This window comes from Cannabis sativa, chromosome X (genome assembly GCF_029168945.1).
Source record: "Cannabis sativa cultivar Pink pepper isolate KNU-18-1 chromosome X, ASM2916894v1, whole genome shotgun sequence".
In the NCBI taxonomy this organism is placed as follows: domain Eukaryota; kingdom Viridiplantae; phylum Streptophyta; class Magnoliopsida; order Rosales; family Cannabaceae; genus Cannabis; species Cannabis sativa.
The window spans coordinates 34970016-34989575 of NC_083610.1; the positions used below are offsets into that span (position 1 = coordinate 34970016).

The 19560-nt window shown below is 40.6% G+C and overlaps 1 long non-coding RNA gene across 2 annotated transcripts; it reads left to right on the forward strand.

Annotated features, from left to right (window-relative positions):
• Positions 1-9374: 9374 nt before the first annotated feature.
• On the forward strand, positions 9375-11306 carry LOC115702583 (uncharacterized). 2 transcript variants are annotated; one of them, XR_004008928.2, is made up of 4 exons: positions 9375-9632; positions 10022-10178; positions 10371-10785; positions 11045-11306. It is a non-coding gene; the product is annotated as an uncharacterized LOC115702583 (long non-coding RNA). The 2 variants fall into 2 exon arrangements; XR_009685075.1 differs by having other exon boundaries at positions 9378-9632; positions 10352-10785.
• Positions 11307-19560: the final 8254 nt, after the last annotated feature.

Below are 19560 nucleotides of genomic sequence, written 5' to 3' on the forward strand. Positions count from 1 at the left end.
GTGCGCGCCTAAACGGTACGCTTCTTGTGCATCCTTGAACTCCGTCTACCAGGTTCAGGACATCAGCCATGCCTTGGCTGCGGTAAGTACTTTGTGATTTATTTCTTTCCTCATTATTTTACTTAAGGCCTTCACTCACTCTTACTTCCTTTTCCAGATTACTGCAGAGGCCACCAGCCTTTCCAAAACACTAATTAATCATAGACGAGGTGGTGAAGATCCTGTAGGACTTGTCTGCTGAAAGGCGGATGTTCCAGGAGGAGGCTGAGCGAAAGAAGGCTCTCTCTAAGGCAAAGTTCGAGGAGGAGGCTAAACAAAGGGAAGCCCAGGCGGAGGCGATGCTTCGAGAGGAGGTCCTTCAGAGGGATAGGCTGGAGGCGAGGCACCGGGAGGCGCTGAGGGCGGAGGGCGAGGCTACTGCCAAGGCGAAGCGCGAGCTTCGGGAGGCCAGGGAGGCCTTAGACGAGATGGCTGCCAAGGTGAGGTCCTTAGAGGAATTGCACCAGGCAGACTTGGAGTCCAGGGCTAACTTAGCCGTGGAGATGAAGGAGCTCAAGGACTTTAAAGACCAAGCCTTAAAGAAGGCTAAGAGAGACGAGCTCCTCTCCCCTGTTTCCTGCAGCCGTTGCATTAAGTGCTTTGATGACGGCGTCTACATGGCCTGGTTGACAAATGGCCAGAGTATCAAGCTTGACTTCTACCCAAAACCTGCGGAGATGATTGCCAAATTTCGAGAGAATAAGAAGAAGCTTGACGCCATGCTTGAGGCGCGCATTAGTCCTCGCCTTCCTCCTCGCATTGATTAGGCCGTTCGAATCCAGCTCACTTCACCAAGCTTTTTCTTATCTTTTTTTTTTATTTACAGCTATTTTTCTTTTATTTAAGACAATCTTTATCTTAATAGCTGCCTTATTTTCTAAGGGGAGATAATGATTAAGGCCTGTCCCCGTGCTCTTTGTATGTATATATTTTTTTGGACCTGCCCTTTGGGTCAGGATGTTTATATACATGATCTTTTTTTTTTTATCGATGCATATTCTTTCTTTCGGACCTACCCTTTGGGTCAGAATATTTATACATATGATCTTTTTTGATACATAGTTTTTTCTTTTTGGACCTGCCCTTTGGGTCAGGATATTTTACTTTCGGCTTGTTTTTCATCTATCCGTGTGGTATGCTTTAGTACCCCCCTGAGTGGCATGAAAACTTAGTTTTTAAGGCACTCGGTTTTATTTAAAGTACAGAGGTTGCATACACTTAGACGGTACAAATCCTTTAAACAAAGCCTAAGCTACATATTTGGACTATTGGTAATATTTTTGGAGGTGATCGGCGTTTTAGGCCCTTAGCACGATGGTTCCATCCATCCTTTTTAGCTTATAAGTTTCGGAGCCGATTTCGCCCTCAATTTCATATGGCCCTTCCCAATTTGGCCCAAGTACCCCCACTCCGGGTTCTTGGGTGGCTGGGAAGACTCTTCTTAAGACCATATCCCCAATAGTGAATTTTCTGTTTTTAACTTTGGAGTTAAAATATTTGGTCACCTTCTTTTGATAAGCTGTCATTCGTATTTGTGACTCGTCCCGGAGTTCTTCAACTTGATCCAACGCTTCCTGTAATAAAGCTTAGTTTGTAGCTGGATCGTAAGTCGTTCTCTTGTGGGACGGGAATAACGTTTCTACCGGGACCATTGCTTCACAACCGTATGCCATTGAGAAAGGCGAGTGGCCGGTCGTGGTTCTGGGGGTCGTCTAGTAGGCCCATAACACTCTTGGCAACTCTTCGGGCCAATTGTTTTTGCAGGCCAGCAGCTTTTTCTTTAGGGTACGTGACCTTTAGGATCTTGTTGACTGCTTCTGCTTGTCCATTTGTTTGCGGCCTTGCCACCGCGGAGAAGCTTTTTACGACTCCGTGGTGGTTGCAGAAGTTAGTGAACTCTTCGCAATCAAATTGCTTTCCATTGTCAGAGACTATTTTGTGAGGCAGGCCATATCAACACACTATGTTTTTAATAACAAAGTCTAGTGCTTTTTTAGCAGTTATAGTCTTCATGGGCTCAGCCTCCGTCCATTTGGTGAAGTAGTCTACTGCTACTATTGCATACTTTACTCCTCCCTTTCCTGTTGGCAGGGACCCAATAAGATCTATCCCCCAGACCGCGAAGGGCCAGGGGCTAGTCATCAGGGTAATCTCATTGGGAGGAGCTCTCGGTATGTTCGCGAACCTTTGGCACGAATCACATTTTTGGACGTAGTCTATGCAATCTTTTTTCATTGTTGGCCAGAAGTATCCTTGTCTCAATATTTTCTTTGAGAGACTTGGTCCTCCTGTATGATCTCCACAGAACCCTTCATGGACCTCTAGCATAATTTGCCTAGCTTCAGGGTCCGATACACACCTTAAATAAGGCAAGCTGAGTCCTCTTCGGTAGAGAATTTTATCCATCATTACATAACGATGAGCCTGATACTGAATCCTTCTGGAGCAACTCACCTTTTGTTATGTATTCTATGATGGGGACCATCCAGTTGGGTTCTTGCCCAACCGTTGCTATGGCCTCTTTTATTTTGATGCTTGGCTCTGCCAAGCGTTCCACGGGTACTACCCCCAGTCCTTCAATTTCACTCTCCGAAGCTAACTTAGCCAGGCAGTCCGCGTGAGCGTTCTTTTCCCTGGGGATTCTTTCTACTTTATAGTCCGTGAACTCGTGGAGCAGTTCCCGGACTATCGTTACATATGCGGCCATTCTTTCGCTGCGCGTTTGGTACTCTCCCGATATTTGGTTCACGACCAGTTGGGAGTCGCTGTAGACTTCTACTCTTTTGGCCCCCACAGCCTTTGCTAATCTCAGCCCTGCTATCAGGGCTTCATACTCGGCTTCGTTGTTTGAAGCTGAAAAGTCGAACCGTAAGGCTGCCTGGATTTGAAGTCCGCTTGGGGATATCATTGCAACCCCCGCTCCGGATCCATTTTTCGTTGGAGGCTCCGTCCACAAATACTTTCCATGTGGGGAACGATGGTACCGGCGCGTTCGCGGTTGCCTCGGCTTCATTACTTTCGGTGATGAGGTCCGCCAACGCTTGTCCGTTTATGGAGATACGGGGTATGTAGTGCAAGTTGAATTGACTTAACTCCATTGCCCATTTGAGGAGCCTTCCAGACGCCTCTGGTTTTTGCAAGACTTGCTGGAGTGGGTGATTGGTCAATACCTTGATCGGGTGCGCTTGGAAATAAGGCCTCAATTTTCTTGAGGCCATTAGGAGGCAGAAAACTACTTTTTCGATGACGGGGTACCGCGTCTTCGCCCCTATTATGCGCTTACTGACGTAGTACACGGGATGTTGAGTTTTCTCTTCTTCCCGGGCTAAGGTCGCGCTGACCGCGTGCTCGGAGACGGCCAAGTACAGAAACAGCTCCTCTCCGAGAACGGGTTTTGACAAGATTGGAGGCTTGGCCATGTGCTCTTTCAATTTTTTGAATGCCTCCTCGCACTCGTCAGACCATTCAAACTTTTGGCACTTCTTCAAAATGTTGAAGAAGGGAATGCACTTGTCTGTAGACCGTGAGATAAAATGGCTCAAGGTAGCAACCTTTCCGGTTAGGCTCTGCACGTCTTTGTGCTTCTTGGGGGATGACATGCTCAGGAGAGCTTGAATTTTCTCTGGGTTTGCCTCAATCCCTCTCTGGCTGACGATGAAGCCTAGGAACTTTCCTGATTTAACCCCAAAGGTGCACTTCTTTGGGTTGAGCTTCATTCCGTATCTCTGGACTACCTCGAAACATTCTTCTAAGTCGTCCGCATGGCTATTGCACGCTTTAGACTTGACTAACATGTCATCTACGTACACCTCCATGTTTCGTCCTAGGAGGCCTTTGAACATTCGGTTGACCATTCTTTGATAGGTTGCACCAGCGTTCTTCAACCCGAAAGGCATGACTAGGTAACAGTATACCCCCTTATCGGTCCTGAAGCTAGTGCACTCTTGATTTGCCCTGCGCATCTTTATTTGGTTGTAACCGGCGTACGCGTCCATGAAGGACAGTAGCTTGAATCCGGAAGTGGCGTCTACCATCTGGTCGATCCTGGGCAGAGGGAAACAGTCCTTTGGACAAGCCTTGTTTAGATCAGTGAAGTCTATACAAACTCTCCAAGTTCCGTTAGGCTTCGACACCAAGACCGGATTGGCTAGCCATTCTGGGTAGTAAACGTCGCGGATGATGCAGTTTGCTAAAAGCTTATCCACCTCTTTCTCTAAGGCCTCGACCTTCACTGAATCGAGGGGTCGTCACTTTTGTTGGACCGGCGGCATGTCCGGGTTGACGTTGAGGACATGGGTGATGACGTGGGGACTTATGCCAGTCATGTTCTCTTGGCACCATGCAAAAACGTCAATGTCGCCCTTCAGTGTCTTTATTATTTTTTTCCTTTTCCTCTGGGTCTAGGCTTTTTCCTAGCCGGAGTACCTTGGTGGAGTCAAGGTCACACACTGATACCTCCTCGACGTCCTCCATTGGTTCTACGATTTTTTCGGACCCCACGCGGTGATCCTACTCATCTTCTTCAGTCATTTCTGGCTCAATAGTTTCCCGGACCATCAACACCGGTAGGTGGGTGGCAACGTTGTAGCATTGCCTCGCCTCCCCTTGATTTCCTCTCACCGTCCCTATTCCAGCTTCCTGGGTTGGGAACTTCAAGCACAAGTGTCGTATTGACGTGACTGCGTCGAAGTCTACCAAGGCCGGTCGGCCGAGGATTGCATTGTACGCTGTCGGGCAGTCCACCACCACGAAAGTACAGTACTTGAACGTGCTCTGGGGGGTGTCCAGGCACAAGGTGACTGGAAGTCTCACCTTCCCCATTGGGATAAGTGTTGTTCCATTAAACTCTGTGAGTTGGGAACCACTTGGCGAGAGGTCTCGGTCCGTCAGGCCTATTGCAGTAAAGGCCTCTTTGAAAAGTAAATTCACGGAACTCTCGTTGTCGATCAGGACTCTGGCCACCGCTTTATTGGCGATGGGGGTCTCTATCACCAACGGGTCATGGTGGGGAAAACGCACCGTCTTAGCGTCTTCTTCCATGAATGTGATGGGTTGATCCATCAGCCGGGGCCTTTAAGCTGGGAGTTGAGTAACTTCCCAAACCTCATTATGTTTCACGGCCCCTGCATACCGCTTCAGCTCTTTGCGGGTAGTTCCTCCGATATGGGGTCCTCCCGAGATCATGGCCACTCTCCCGTTAGGTCTAGGTGGCAGACTAGGGATATGTTGGGCATCTCCGGGGGGAACAACTGGAGCCAATACTCCTGTCGCACCCCCTGGTGTTCCCTGTGGCAAAGCTCCAGTCGCCTGACCCGGGTTGAGATGAGGCAACCGATTCTTGATCCACTCGTAGAGGTGTCCCAGTCGGATTAAGTTTTCGATCTCGTCTTTGAGATTTTTGCATTCATTGGTGTTGTGCCCAATGTCGTTATGGTACTCGCATCTCTTGCTGGGGTCCCTCCGGGAACTATCCTTGTACAGAGGAGGTGGTCTCCGGTAGTGTGTATTTTGCCTAGTAGCAAAGTACACACGTTCTTGGGAGTCCGTCAACTCCGTGTACTAGGTATATTTGGGAGTGTACCCCCTCTTTTGTCGCTTTTCCTCCGTCTGGGTGCTGCCTTTGGAGGACCTCTTACTCCTTGAGCCCTGGGAAGGACCGGCCAGGCTAGCAGTTGGAGCGGAGTGCGAGGGGGTTTTGTCCATTTATCCCCGAGGAATTTCCAAAATGGGACGATGCGGGGGCCAAGGCCTGGCCCTGACTATATCCGGGAGTAGCAAAGAATTGTATGCCGCTCATCGACGGGGCTGCTGACGGGACAGTACCCGATGGCTGGGCTCCGGGCACATACCCTGATATCCCGGTGGGATAATATCCTCCATAGGCCACTATTTGGGCCTCTTCAAGATTGATGTATTTTTGGACTCTCTTCTGGAAATCCTGAAGGTTTGCAGCTCCTTCCTGTTGTAGCTCATTCCAGAATGGAGTCCCTGTACGGATGCCTGCCTGGAGAAGGGCAAGCTGTTGTCCGTCATCAACTTTCTTGGTCTTCGAGGCTTCCTCCCGGAACCTCTTTATATAGTTCTTTAAGGTCTCCGTAGGCAGCTGCTTGATGTTAGTGAAGGCGCTAACCTCAAGATTAACCTTTCTTGCAGCGACAAACTGTCTCCGGAAGTTGGTGTGTAACTTATTCCAGCAGCCCACGGATCCTGGCTCCAGTTTCTTGAACCACTCCTCCGCGGACCCGCTTAGAGTAAGCGAGAAGCACAGACATTTAGCGTCATTGCTGACTCTCATGACCGTCATGACCCGGTTGAACCGTGACAGATGGTCGCTTGGATCGGAGTTCCCGGTATAAGCTGCCATTTCGGGCATCTTAAAATTCTTGGGGAGCTCTGCTTCCAGGATGTGCTTGGCACACGGCTCCCGGTCCTCACAGTCTGAGTCGGAGTCGTCGCCTTTCTGTCTCCGAGAGACTCGGGCGATATCTTTTCGAAGTATGGCGAGTTCCGCCATGATTCCTTCGTTTAACGTTCCCGTGGAAACCGCGGGCCCGTATTTCTCTTGGTCAAGGTGATCCCGAAGGTCACCCTGATTCCCATTGATTTGATTCGTCAAATCAACGGGAGGACATTATTGTCCTCTTCTTCCTCTTCCTCCGAGCTCCTGGTGCACGGAAACGCTTTTTCGGTCCTCTCGATCCTGAGGGCCTAGACTCCCTTTTTGGAGTTTGCCCCTCTGCGGACCTTTCCCTTTCGAGAAATCTAAGCGGACCTTTCGCGGATCCTGCACCTTTTTTATTTTTCCTGGGGGTAGAAGTAGGGTTTTTCTTTTCGTTCCCTTCAGCGGGACACCTTATAGGGCTTGGTTCCCTAGATTTTTGCCTTTGGGTACTTGGCGATGATTCCTCTGGTTCCTTTCCAAGTCCAGCAGACATGGCTTTGGGATGCACGTGGATTCCAACTGCCTCCATGGCTTTTTGCATGGCCAGCATTACCTCTTGCATCTTTTGGTTTTGTGCTTTTTGGGCTGCGATCTCAACTTCATGATCAACAGCTTTTTGTCTTAAGAGCACCAATTCCGAGTAGCTACCGTCATCGTAGGCGTACTCATCGAGGTTTCCCTCGTAATCATCATCAGGAATTCCTTCTTCTTCCTCGGAACCCTCAGCTGCTCTTGGGGCTACGTCTTCCTCATTCGGGTCTTGAGCATCTTCAAGAGGGCGAGGTTGACGAGTGCTTCGAGTCTCCACCATTGTTGTAACGTATTGCGTGTTTACAAAAGCTTTCTTCAACTCTCAATGAAAGCACCAAAATGTTGACCGAGGTTTTCGGCAACCAATAAAATAATAAGAGTTTAAAGAGCTGTACGAAATTGAGAGAGGGATTTTTTTACGTGGTTCGGGCGTTAATGAGCCTTAGTCCACGAGTCTATATATTTATGAGTGTATTTAATACAGAGAATGTTCTTGGTGAGTATTTACTCTTCTTGCACTTATGCAACCCAAAAATCTCGACCCCCATTAATGAGCTTTGAGGGGGTATTTATAGTGTTTTTGTGGGGTGATCCCCAGAATGATAGTACATGTATTTCTGTAACTACCAGTAAAGTCATGTATTCCCAATGAATATACCATGGGTAATGCATGGTCAAATCCCTAGGTGCTGTAGGGATTTTACGTGGGTTGTCCTTATTGTCTTTTGACTGATGTGATTCTTCACAGAGTAGCCGTCATTAGACTTAAGTGGTCATAGCCTTGTAGGTGCAGATCAGGGGTTGTGTCGTCAGACTTTATTGCGTGTGGCAGTTCCAACACGCCTCCTCCTATGCGGCATTAAATGCGAGATGACTGCTCAGAGGAAGCCTGACATCTCCCGTAGATGCTTTGATGCCACCTTGGTCTCCGGGAGCATAGAAAACCTGATATGCCTTCTCTGGGTGGCATATCCAGGATAATGCCTTTCTTTACAAAGACTTAGCTATTAATTTGAGTTCTAAAACCTTTGTGTCCACGTGTCCTTCTCTGGTTGGTCCACGTACATTGGGCAAATTCAGGGGCAACATCTACAAAACAAACAAAAAAGCAATTAGTAAAGTATAAAAGCATGCAAATTAATGAAGCAATGTTATAAGAAAGGCGAATAGCAATTATCACCAAGTTAGTCGCACTCCCTAACTGGCCTTTTCTTTGAAGGCCCAGGAATAGTGCCCTTCGCTATGGCACTCATGGCTGGCCTCCGGGGTCCTAAAGCTCGCGAGTTTTCTCTTACTCCGATAGAGTGGATAATGACAAAGTTAAATCCAAAATCGTCTAACGCACGAGGAGAGGTCAAGATGATGATATCTTTTTTGGAGCTAGGCAGTTGAGCTAATGCAAGAGCCCTCTCGTACATGGTTGCGGTGAGTAAAGGCCTCACAAATCGGTCCACCTGTTGGAAACTTGTGTTTAGACCCAATGTTTTTCACCAAGAAGTAGAGAGTTTTGAAATCACCCTCCTTCGATACCCTATCTACGCCATGAAGGAATTTAACATCCATAATAGCCCAATCGCTGCTGTAATATCCTAGAAACTTAATTATGAATAATTAGGATTTATTATATATTGTAGATTAATTAGGTGGTAATGAACTAACCTAATTTAGCATAAATTATAAATTTTTCTATAAGTGGATAAATAAGCGTAAATTATTAATTACGGAGATTTATTTTGAATATGTGGGTAGAATGTGGGTTATTGATGAAATAACAATATTTTTAGACTTGGCAACCTTAGAGACCCAATCGGAGGTCAAAAATATTACAATGAGTTTAGTTAGAAATTTCAATGGGATTGAGATAAGTTGATTATAAAATTATTATAGTATTGAGATAAATTAATTATGTGGTGCTCGGACATTACATTATTATTATGTGGTATATTTATCAATTACAAGCGAGTACAAATTCGTTCGAGCAACATAGTGAAAACTCATAGTGGGAAAAATACCAGAGTGCGGTATTTAGACTTATTTGGTAAAAATTATTAGTACCCGAGTAGCTATTTGTGTGAATAAACTATGGTACACTTTAGTTGGGTTTCGCTTAATTAACCTAGTAGAATATGATAGAATTTGTCATTATATATTAGTCGAGATTTATTTACAATCCTTTATAGTAATTATTTTGAGAATTTCTTAATTAGTAGAAGTTGGTGATTATTTAATTGGCTTATTTATTTAAGTGATAATTTAATACCCGTTAGTTAAAAAGGATTTAAATATACATATATTCTTTAAATATACTGTTAGTTAGTTAGATTTGATTAATTGACTTTTTTTTATCTTAATATTAATTTCCTAACTCTAGGAGATGACACCTAGCTACGCCACTCATCTTAGTGATTCTTATCAATTATCCATCATCTTAATTTTACCCATTACCATAACAAAAGAAGTCCATATCTCTCATTTCTCTTTGCTCATATACGACCAAGTATGCCCATAACCACCATCAAGCTTATTTCCTTTACTATTATTAAATTAATAAATATTGGCCTCTGAAGATGAGTTCTATCTAGAGAAATTTCTTAAGAGAAGCTAGAGCAAAGTTCTCAAGGTAAGATCTCATCCTTTGGTGTTATGTTTAGTTTTGATTGATGGGAAAATCTAAGTTCGAAACTTTGGCCTTGAATAAGTTAGGTATATATATTGATAGTATTAATGATTCATGTTAAAATACAATAGATAAAGTGTAGAATTTTATTTTAGTTGGGTATTTTTTTGATAGTTATGGAATTCATATTTTCTAATATTCATATGTAAGCTTGTGGAGTTGATTTTATTATGGGATTTAGCTCACTAGCTACTGTTTTGGTTCAATACATATATAAATTGAAATTTTGTGTAGTTAGATAATATTATTGCAGGTTTTGGGGTATGAAAATACAAAGAAAATTGAGTTTTAAAACTTTGTACACGAACATGTAACTAATTGTGTAATTCTAGGTACCCATTTGCCAAGTGAAACTGGTACACCAGTTATGGATTTGTTTACCTGGTTGGGTCGGTTCCGTGTCACCTTAATTTTCATGACATAAGGGATATCGGACGCCAAATTTTATGTTTTTCAGGTCAGAAAGTACATACACATCTAGATGTAAAGGTAAGAAAAGTATACTGTACTGCATAGTACGTTTTATGTAATATAATTAGTATTGTTATGAATTGATTAATATTGAGATATAGTTAATATTGTTATATAATGAAAAGATTGATTGGTTGAGCATTAATAATGTGATGATATTATGCCTATGATATATGGGCTCACCTGATTAGGTGATGCAATTTTTCCTAGCGACGTACTGGGCGTAAGTACGGGAGTCAGTGATATATGATGAGTACCGAGTGTAGGTACGGGCTCACCTGATTAGGTGATGCGATTTTCGTGGCGACGTACTGGGCGTAAGTACGGGCGTCAGTTACATGATAAGTAACGGGCGCATGTACGAGCTCGTCTAATTAAACGATGCGATATATTGGTGCAAAATTGTGCCACGGGCTCACCTGATTAGGTGATGCAATTATATGATATATGGGTGCAGGTTTTTGGCATAGGCTCACCTGATTAGGCGATGCAGTTATGCGACATATGGGTGCCAGGCTATGGCACAAGCTTGCCTGATTAGGCGATACAATACAAGATCATCAGATTAAAACATCAACTTGCCTGATTAGGCAACATGATGTCATGAAGATGGTTGCTTTATGAGGTAACATATATATTATTTATATGATTAAATGAATATGAATTCTATTATTGGTATAATGGTTTTGTATTACCAAATATCTGTATACTAATGTTTATTCGTGGCAAATGCCAGTAGTGATTTAGATTTCATCTCATGAACAAAGTGTGATGATTTGATTCTTATTGTGTATAAATGGCAATATTCGAATAACAAACTATATGATTATTATTATTACTTTTCTTGTTGAGTCCTTGTGACTCATGGGTGCTATGTGGTGCAGGTAAAGACAAAGAAAAGCTAGACCAACCTTGGGGTGACAATCTTCTCCAGCAATGTACATATTGACCTCGTCGGCCTGCGACCGGGTTTCCAGGAGTTGTTTTGGGTTGTATTTATTGTGTATTTCGGTTTTATGTTTTTGAGGCATCATCGTATATAGTTCTTTTGTAAAACTTTTTATAACAGGGATCCGCGGAACATGCTTTTTAAGACGTTATAATGTCCGTTTTTAGTGTTTTATTTTAGTCAAGTTTTTAATATTATCACAGTTTTTAATAATTAATTAATCTATTAGTATTAAACTAGTTTATAAAAATCACACACGTGGCGTCTCTATAGATTAGGGCGTTACAGCTGCTTGATGTGGTTCGGCCTCAAATTAAAAAGATAATGTATCTCATGGCCCGTAGGCCATTTCCATCTTATCAACTTGTATAAAACAAAGATGGCTGTAAGAATCCGCATGCCCATAGGGGTGAACTGCCCTGGACTAATGCCAAAGTAATCAGCCACATCTTTGAAAAAATTGTGGAAGGGGAACGCCCCCCACAAGCGATATGGCGACAGGACCATGCACACAACCCCTCTCCAAGATTATGTGCTAGCTGGTCTTGCGAGGGGAGTCTGTTGGAAATATTTTAACAGGATCTAGATTTACTACCATGTATATTTCATTAACATCCTAATATGAATTCTAAAACAATGAAATAAACATATATAAAGTTTAGGAAACCTTACATTGGGTGCAGCGGAATATAATGACTCCTTCCGTTCAGATCTCTAGCCCTTGATTCCTTTCTGTAGCAGAGCATCACCAAGATTTGAACCTGGATCTCTTTCTCTCCTTCTTTGATGGTTGGATTCTACACAATCTTCCACACTATGATTGAGATACCACTTGATGTGTGTGGGCACTACTCTATCACTAGCATAATTCGAAATTGAAGAGAAGAAAAGAGAAGAAGAGTGGTGGCTATGGTTTTTCTCTGAAAGGAATAAGATGCATTGCATAGTTTCCTGAAGCCATCACTTTCTATTTATAAAATGCCATCTAGGTTTAGGTTAGATTTGTATGGCATTAAAATAATGACAAATATAAATGGTAAACCCTATACAAAGTGGCTGGCCATATTAGTGGATAATGGGCCTCACTTTGCAATTTTGCCATTTTGTCATTTCTCAATCCCATTTTCTCAAAAATACCAATTTTCCAATTCAACCATTTAAATGCCAATTCTAATTATTTAATAACTAAAAATTAATTATTAAATAATATTGTCATTTAATATATTTATTAATTTAGACATATAAAGTATCTTAATTAATAAATAATCCTAGAATCTCTTTTCTTTACAATTTTGCCCTTGCTTAGTGAAAATTCATAAAGTAGACATAGTCTAACTTTTAGAATTATAATTGATTAATTAAAATCAATTAACTGAGTCTTACAAGCAGTATGGTCTCAACTAGTATGGGGACCATGGGTCTATATCACTGAGCTTCCAATAAGTCGAACCGAATTCACCAAGTAAATTCCCTAACTTATTAATTCCTTATTGAATCCACACTTAGAACTTGGAATTGCACTCTTAGTCATATAGAACGCTCTATATGCTCCACGATATAGATACGCTATTAGTTATCCATTGTTATAATCCTAATTTGATCAATGACCCTCTAATAGATGATCTACATTGAATAGGAACTAAATTACCGTTACACCTTCAATGTATTTTATCCTTAAAACACTTAGCTCCGTATAAATGATATTTCAGGGAAGTGAAATCAGATCTCAACCATTTATCTCTGTTTAGCCAAGCTCGAAGGATATCATCGTTTCACTTTTAAATTCCTATAGAAGTTATAGACTCCATATTTATGTTAGCGCTCCCACTCAATTATACTATCATGTTCCCAAAATGTACGTATCACCCTGACCCAAAAGTAGGCTTAACTAACAAATCAAAGAACATGTATAATACTCTTGAGATCGAACCTAACCATATCAGGATTAAGATCATTTGATCTAGGATCAACATGTGATATTGAATTGAATAGATATTACGGTAAATTTTAACAAATCTAATCAAAGTTCAATATCAGTCCCTTTCGATGTATACTCCATACATCCGATACTGGTAAAATTTGCCAATGCCCTGGAAAGGACATAACACTTATCCAAGGTGTAAGAATACCTATCGCTGATTATCATGTCAGTCTAAATCCAGTGAACTGACAAATCAGGGAATAAACTTTCGAACATATGATTAAGACTATATTCTACTGTGTTGACAACACTATAATCATTAACAAATTCATATGTTATGGACTTAAATAGAATGCATACATTATATATATAATCATGAAATAAATCATGCGAACCATGCAACATAAAATGTTATTTCTGATCTTTATTAATAAGTAAATCTGTTTATATTGAAATGGGTTTATTTAGGGCACAAAACTCAACAGAGTATCAGTTGGTAGTCCTTGCCATTCACGGTTATTTTCTCCACATGCTTGAACTGTGCCTCACTAAGACTACTAGGGGAGGCAACAAAAGGAGACTAAGCAGTTTGGCAAGGGCGAGTACGGACTTCTTTAAGCACTTTTGGGGTAAATTACCTTACTTTGAGGGTGACTTGCTTAGATCCCTCAGTTGGTTCCTCCTTGGTGGCGACCTCGTGAAAAGTATTTTTAGCTTCATTCTCTACCCACTTCTCAAATGCCTCAATTATTTCTTCCATGGCCTCATCGTCGGATGACCCATTTTCAGGTCATTTGATACCCTCCTCTTGGTAATAACCTCCTTCGCATGAGGAACGCTGGAAGACCTACCTGATTGCTCTTTTTGGTGCGGGCCATGGCAGGTAACATGCTAAGCAACTGTGCGGTGGTTATAGCAATCTCAACAAAGGTAAGCTCCTGGAATGGGTATATAGGCACCCCTACTAGAATAGTGATCTCACCCGAAGGGAGTATATACATCCACTTGCGGGGCAAGTAAGATTGTATCCCTTTTCTTAGCTCCGAGATGTGCCTATTGTACGCTTCACCACCTATCGTCTCTCGATAAAGGTGTTGGGTTTTATGCCCTAAATAAAACTCATTTCAATATAATCAGATTTACTTATTAATATAGATCAGAAATAACATTTAATGTTGCATGGTTCACATGATTTATTTCATGATTATATGTACATAATGTATGAATTCTATTTAAGTCCAGAACATATCAATTTGTTAATGATTATAGTGTTGTCAACACAGTGGAATATAATCTTAATTATATGTTCGAAAGTTTATTCCCTGATTTGTCAGAACACTGGATTTAGACTGACATGGTATAATCAGCGATAGGTATTCTTACACCTTGGATAAGTGTTATGTCCTTTCCAGGATATTGGCAAAGTTTACCAGCATCGGATGTATGGAGTATACATCGGAAGGGACCGATATTGAACTTTGATTAGATATATTAGAATTTACCGTAATATCTATTCAATTCAATATCACCTGTTGATCCTAGATCAAATGATCTTAATCCTGATATGATTAGGTTCAATCTCAAGAGTGTTATTCGTGTTCTTTGATTTGTTAGTTAAGCCTACTTTTGGGTCAAGGTGATACGTACATTTTGGGAACACGGTAGTGCAATTGAGTGGGAGCGCTAACATAAATATGGAATCTATAGCTTCTATCTGGCGAATGGAAAGTAAAGGATGATTTCCTTCGAGCTTAACCAAACGAAAATAAATGGTGGAGATCTCATTTCACTTAGCTGAAATATCATTTATACAGGGTTAAGTATTTTAAGGATAAAATACATTGTAGGGTATTACGGTAATTTAATCCCTTTACAGTGTAAATCATCTATATAGAGGATCATTGATCACATTAGGGTTATAACAATGGATAACTAATGACGTGTCTATATCGTGGAACATATAGAGCGTTCTATATACTGAGCGTGCAATTCTAAGTTTATGCGTGGATTCAATGAAGAATTAATAAGTCAGTGAATTTAAGATATAAATTCTTGATCTACTTATTGGAAGCTCGGATATATAGACCCATGGTCCCCATACTAGTTGAGACCATACTGCTTGTAAGACTCACTTAATTGATTTTGATTAATCAATTATAATTCTAAAGTTAGACTATGTCTACTTTGTGAATTTTCACTAAGCAAGGGCGAAATTGTAAAGAAAAGAGATTCTAGGTTTATTTATTAATTAAGAGACTTTATATGTCTAATTAATAAATATATTAAATGACAATATTATTTAATAATTAATTTTTAGTTATTAAATAATTAGAATTGGCATTTAAATGGTTGAATTTGAAAATTGGCGTTTTTGAGAAAATGAGATGCAGAAATGATAATACAGCAAAATTGCATAAGTGAGGCCCATTATCCAAGCCCATGGCCGACCACACTTATAGGGTTTTATCATTTATTTTTTCATTATTTTAATGCCAAATAATTCTAACCTAAACCTAGGTGATTACCTATAAATAGATAGTGATGGCTCTCATTCACACTTAACTTTGTGAACTTTGTCAGATGAAAAACTGAGCCTCTATCTATTCTCTATAGCCGAAACCTTCCCTCTTCTTTTCTTCTTTTACTTTTCGAAATCCTTGAGTGAATGAGTGAGTACCCACACACATCAAGTGGTATCTCAATCATAGTGTGTAAGACTGTGGAAAACCATCCAACAAGAAGGAGAATCAGCATCAAAGGAAGGAGAGAAAGAGATCCAGGTTCAGATTGATAATGCTCTGCTACAGAAAGGAATCAAGGGCTAGATATCTGAATGGAAGGAGTCATTATATTCCGCTGCACCCAATGTAAGGTTTCCTAAACTTTATATGTGTTTATTTCATTGTTTTAGAATTCATATTAGGATGTTAATGAAACATACTTGTTAGTAAATCTAGATCGTGGTAAAATATATCCAACAAAAGGTAGTTAGGCGTCTCCGACCCACTACTAAATCTCTCGTCCCTATGCGAGTTATGCGGGGATGACTTGGGATAATCTTCTAATAATAGTTGAAGAAGATCATCATCTACTCGGTGTTCACCTCCCCAATAATCGCCATAATGCATCTGCAAAAAAAGAAAGAGCGGGGAGATGAGTACACCGAGTAATGCTAGTAGGCTATCCAACATGGACTCACTTACTAGTTTGCGAATAAAAAAAAGAGGAAGGGAAATATGCATAACATTCATAGTGCTTAACCAAAAAAAATTTTACAACGATGGAACAACCATTCATGTATCCAAATGGAAGAAACAACAATGACAATTACACACTTAAAATTTTTACTAAGTGTGGAAGAAAAAACAACACATGGAAACATCTATAGAAGATCCAAAAACTATGCAACAAACAATCATCTCCACCCCACGAAGTTGCTCTATGGTTGTCACGGAGCACAACACCCCAACCCCCCATGGGGTGATCTTGGGGTGATACACCCCGACCCCCATATGATGGACACGGGGGTGGTGATGTTGGAAATATTTTACCAGGATCTAGATTTACTACCAAGTATGTTTGATTAACATCCTAATATGAATTCTAAAACAATGAAATAAACACATAAGAGTTTAAGAAAACCTTACATTGAGTGCAGCGGAATATTATGACTCCTTCCATTCAAATCTCTAGCCCTTGATTCCTTTCTGTAGCAGAGCATTATCAAGATCTGAATCTGGATCTCTTTCTCTCCTTCCTTGATGCTGATTTCTCCTTCTTGTTGGTTGATTTTCCACAGTCTTACATACTATGATTGAGGTACCACTTGATGTGTGTGGGCACTACTCTATCACTCAAGGATTTCGAAAATTCAAAGAGAAGAAAAGAGAGAGGAAAGTGGCGCATGGCTTTTTCTCTGAAGGAAACAATGTGCAAAGTTATGAGTTTCCTGAAGCCAACACTTTCTATTTATAGAATGCCTTCTAGGTTTAGGTTATAATTGTATGGCATTAAAATAATGAAAAAATAAATGGTAAAAACCTATGCATAGTGGGCGGCCGAATAGGAAATTGGGCCTCACTTTGAACCTTTCCCATTTTGTTATTTTTCATTCCCATTTTCTCAAAAATGCCAATTTTCCAATTTAACCTTTTAAATGCCAATTCTAATTATTTAATAACTTAAAAATAATTATTAAATAATACTACCATTTAATATATTTATTAATTTAGACTTATAAAGTATCTTAATTAATAAATAATCCTAGAATCTCTTTTCTTTACAATTTCGCCCTTGCTTAGTGAAAATTCATAAAGTAAACATAGTCTAACTTGTAGAATTACAATTGATTAATTAAAATCAATTAACTGAGTCTTACAAGCAGTATGGTCTCAACTAGTATGGGGACCATGGGTCTATATAACCGAGCTTCCAATAAGTCGAACCGAATTCACCAAGTAAATTCCCTAACTTATTAATTCCTTATTGAATCCACTCTTAGAACTTGGAATTGCACTCTCAGTCATATAGAACGCTCTATATGTTCCACGATATAGATACGTCATTAGTTATCCATTGTTATAATCCTAATTTGATCAATGATCCTCTATATAGATGATTTACAATGTAAAGGGATTAAATTAACGTAACACCCTACAATGTATTTTATCCTTAAAACACTTAACCCTGTATAAATGATATTTCAGCTAAGTGAAATGAGTACTCCACTATTTATTTTCGTTTGGTTAAGCTCGAAGGAAATCATCCTTCACTTTCTATTCGCCAGATAGAACCTGTAGATTCTATATTTATGTTAGCGGTCCCACTCAATTGCACTACCGTGTTCCCAAAATGTACGTATCACCCTGACCCAAAAGTAGGCTTAACTAACAAATCAAAGAACACAAATAACACTCTTGAGATTGAACCTAATCATATTAGGATTAAGATCATTTGATCTAGGATCAACAGGTGATATTGAATTGAATAGATATTACGGTAAATTCTAATATATCTAATCAAAGGTCAATATCGGTCCCTTCCGATGTATACTCCATACATCCGATACTGGTAAACTTTGCCAATGTCCTGGAAAGGACATAACACTTTTCCAAGGTGTAAGACTACCTATTGCTGATCATACCATGTCAGTCTAAATCCAGTGTTCTGACAAATCAGAGAATAAACTTTCGAACATATTATTAAGATTATATTCCACTGTGCTGACAACACTATAATCATTAATAAATTCATATGTTCTGGACTTAAATAGAATTCATACATTATATATATAATTATGAAATAAATCATGTGAACCATGCAACATAAAATGTTATTTCTGATCTTTATTAATAAGTAAATCTGATTATATTGAAATGGGTTTTATTTAGAGCACAAAACCCAATAGGTCAAACCTCCAATCTCAGCCAATCCCATATCTTAAATAAATATATATCAAATCAAATCAACCTTGGGGTACCCCCACATTCCCCCATCTCAGGGTATTGTAGCCTCGAGGTGATTGTAAAAAAAGGGGAGTGGGTAGCTCGGGGTGTATGGTCTCGGGGTGTATGGTGTTAGTGTACACCTTACCATTAAGTAACCCCATCTGGGAGTGGGTTCCCAATCTCGGGGTAGCGAAGCTCAAAGCCCCATCTTGGGGTTCCAACCGCGATTCCCCTCTCGAGAGTAACACCCCGAGCTCGGGGGACATAGCCTCGGGGTGAGTTTGAGGGCATGTGACATCGGAGGCCTTCAAGCCTTGGGGAGGTATACCCCGACCACCAAGTGGTGGTCTCGGGGTGACCACCCCCAACTCTTGTCTATTCGCGGTTAAAATAATAAAAAAAAACTTTCTTCGGGGTATACCCTGACCCCTATGCTCGGGGTAATAGCCCCATACTCAGGGCATGGAGTAACACCCATACACGGGGTACGTACCCCGACCCCCAATGGGGGTATCTCAGGGTGTGGGGATGCATGGTAACCCAAAATCCACAACCCACACACAAAGCATAATCATCAAGTATTTTTTCCAAAACATGCAACATCCCCACAAACACATTTTTTCAATTCAATGAGAATGAAAATTTAAAAAATAGAGAAAACATTGGATTATTTAATGTTTTTGGTGTTCTTCAATATTCAAGAACACAAACAACCAAAATTTTCAAAATTGATCATTTTTTCACCAAATTACACCAAATCAAAGCCAAAAGCACATTACCCACCATCTATACTACAAAACCCAAGCATCGAACACTCATATTTCATAAAAAAAATCCCAATCACCCATATCATTTTCGGCCATAGCAAGAAAAGTCAAGAAAACGTTTCAAAAATATCACAAAAATATGATTTTCATGCAAAAAATTGCCATAGGAGTGTTGAAAACTTACCCACAATGAAGAGATGATACACCAAGCTTCAAAGAATCAATCAAGAGCTTCAAAATCTCCTCCAATGGTGAAGGATATGCCCAACCCGAAATGGTAGTCAAGAGCGAAAAAATTTGCAATTTTTCTAATGTT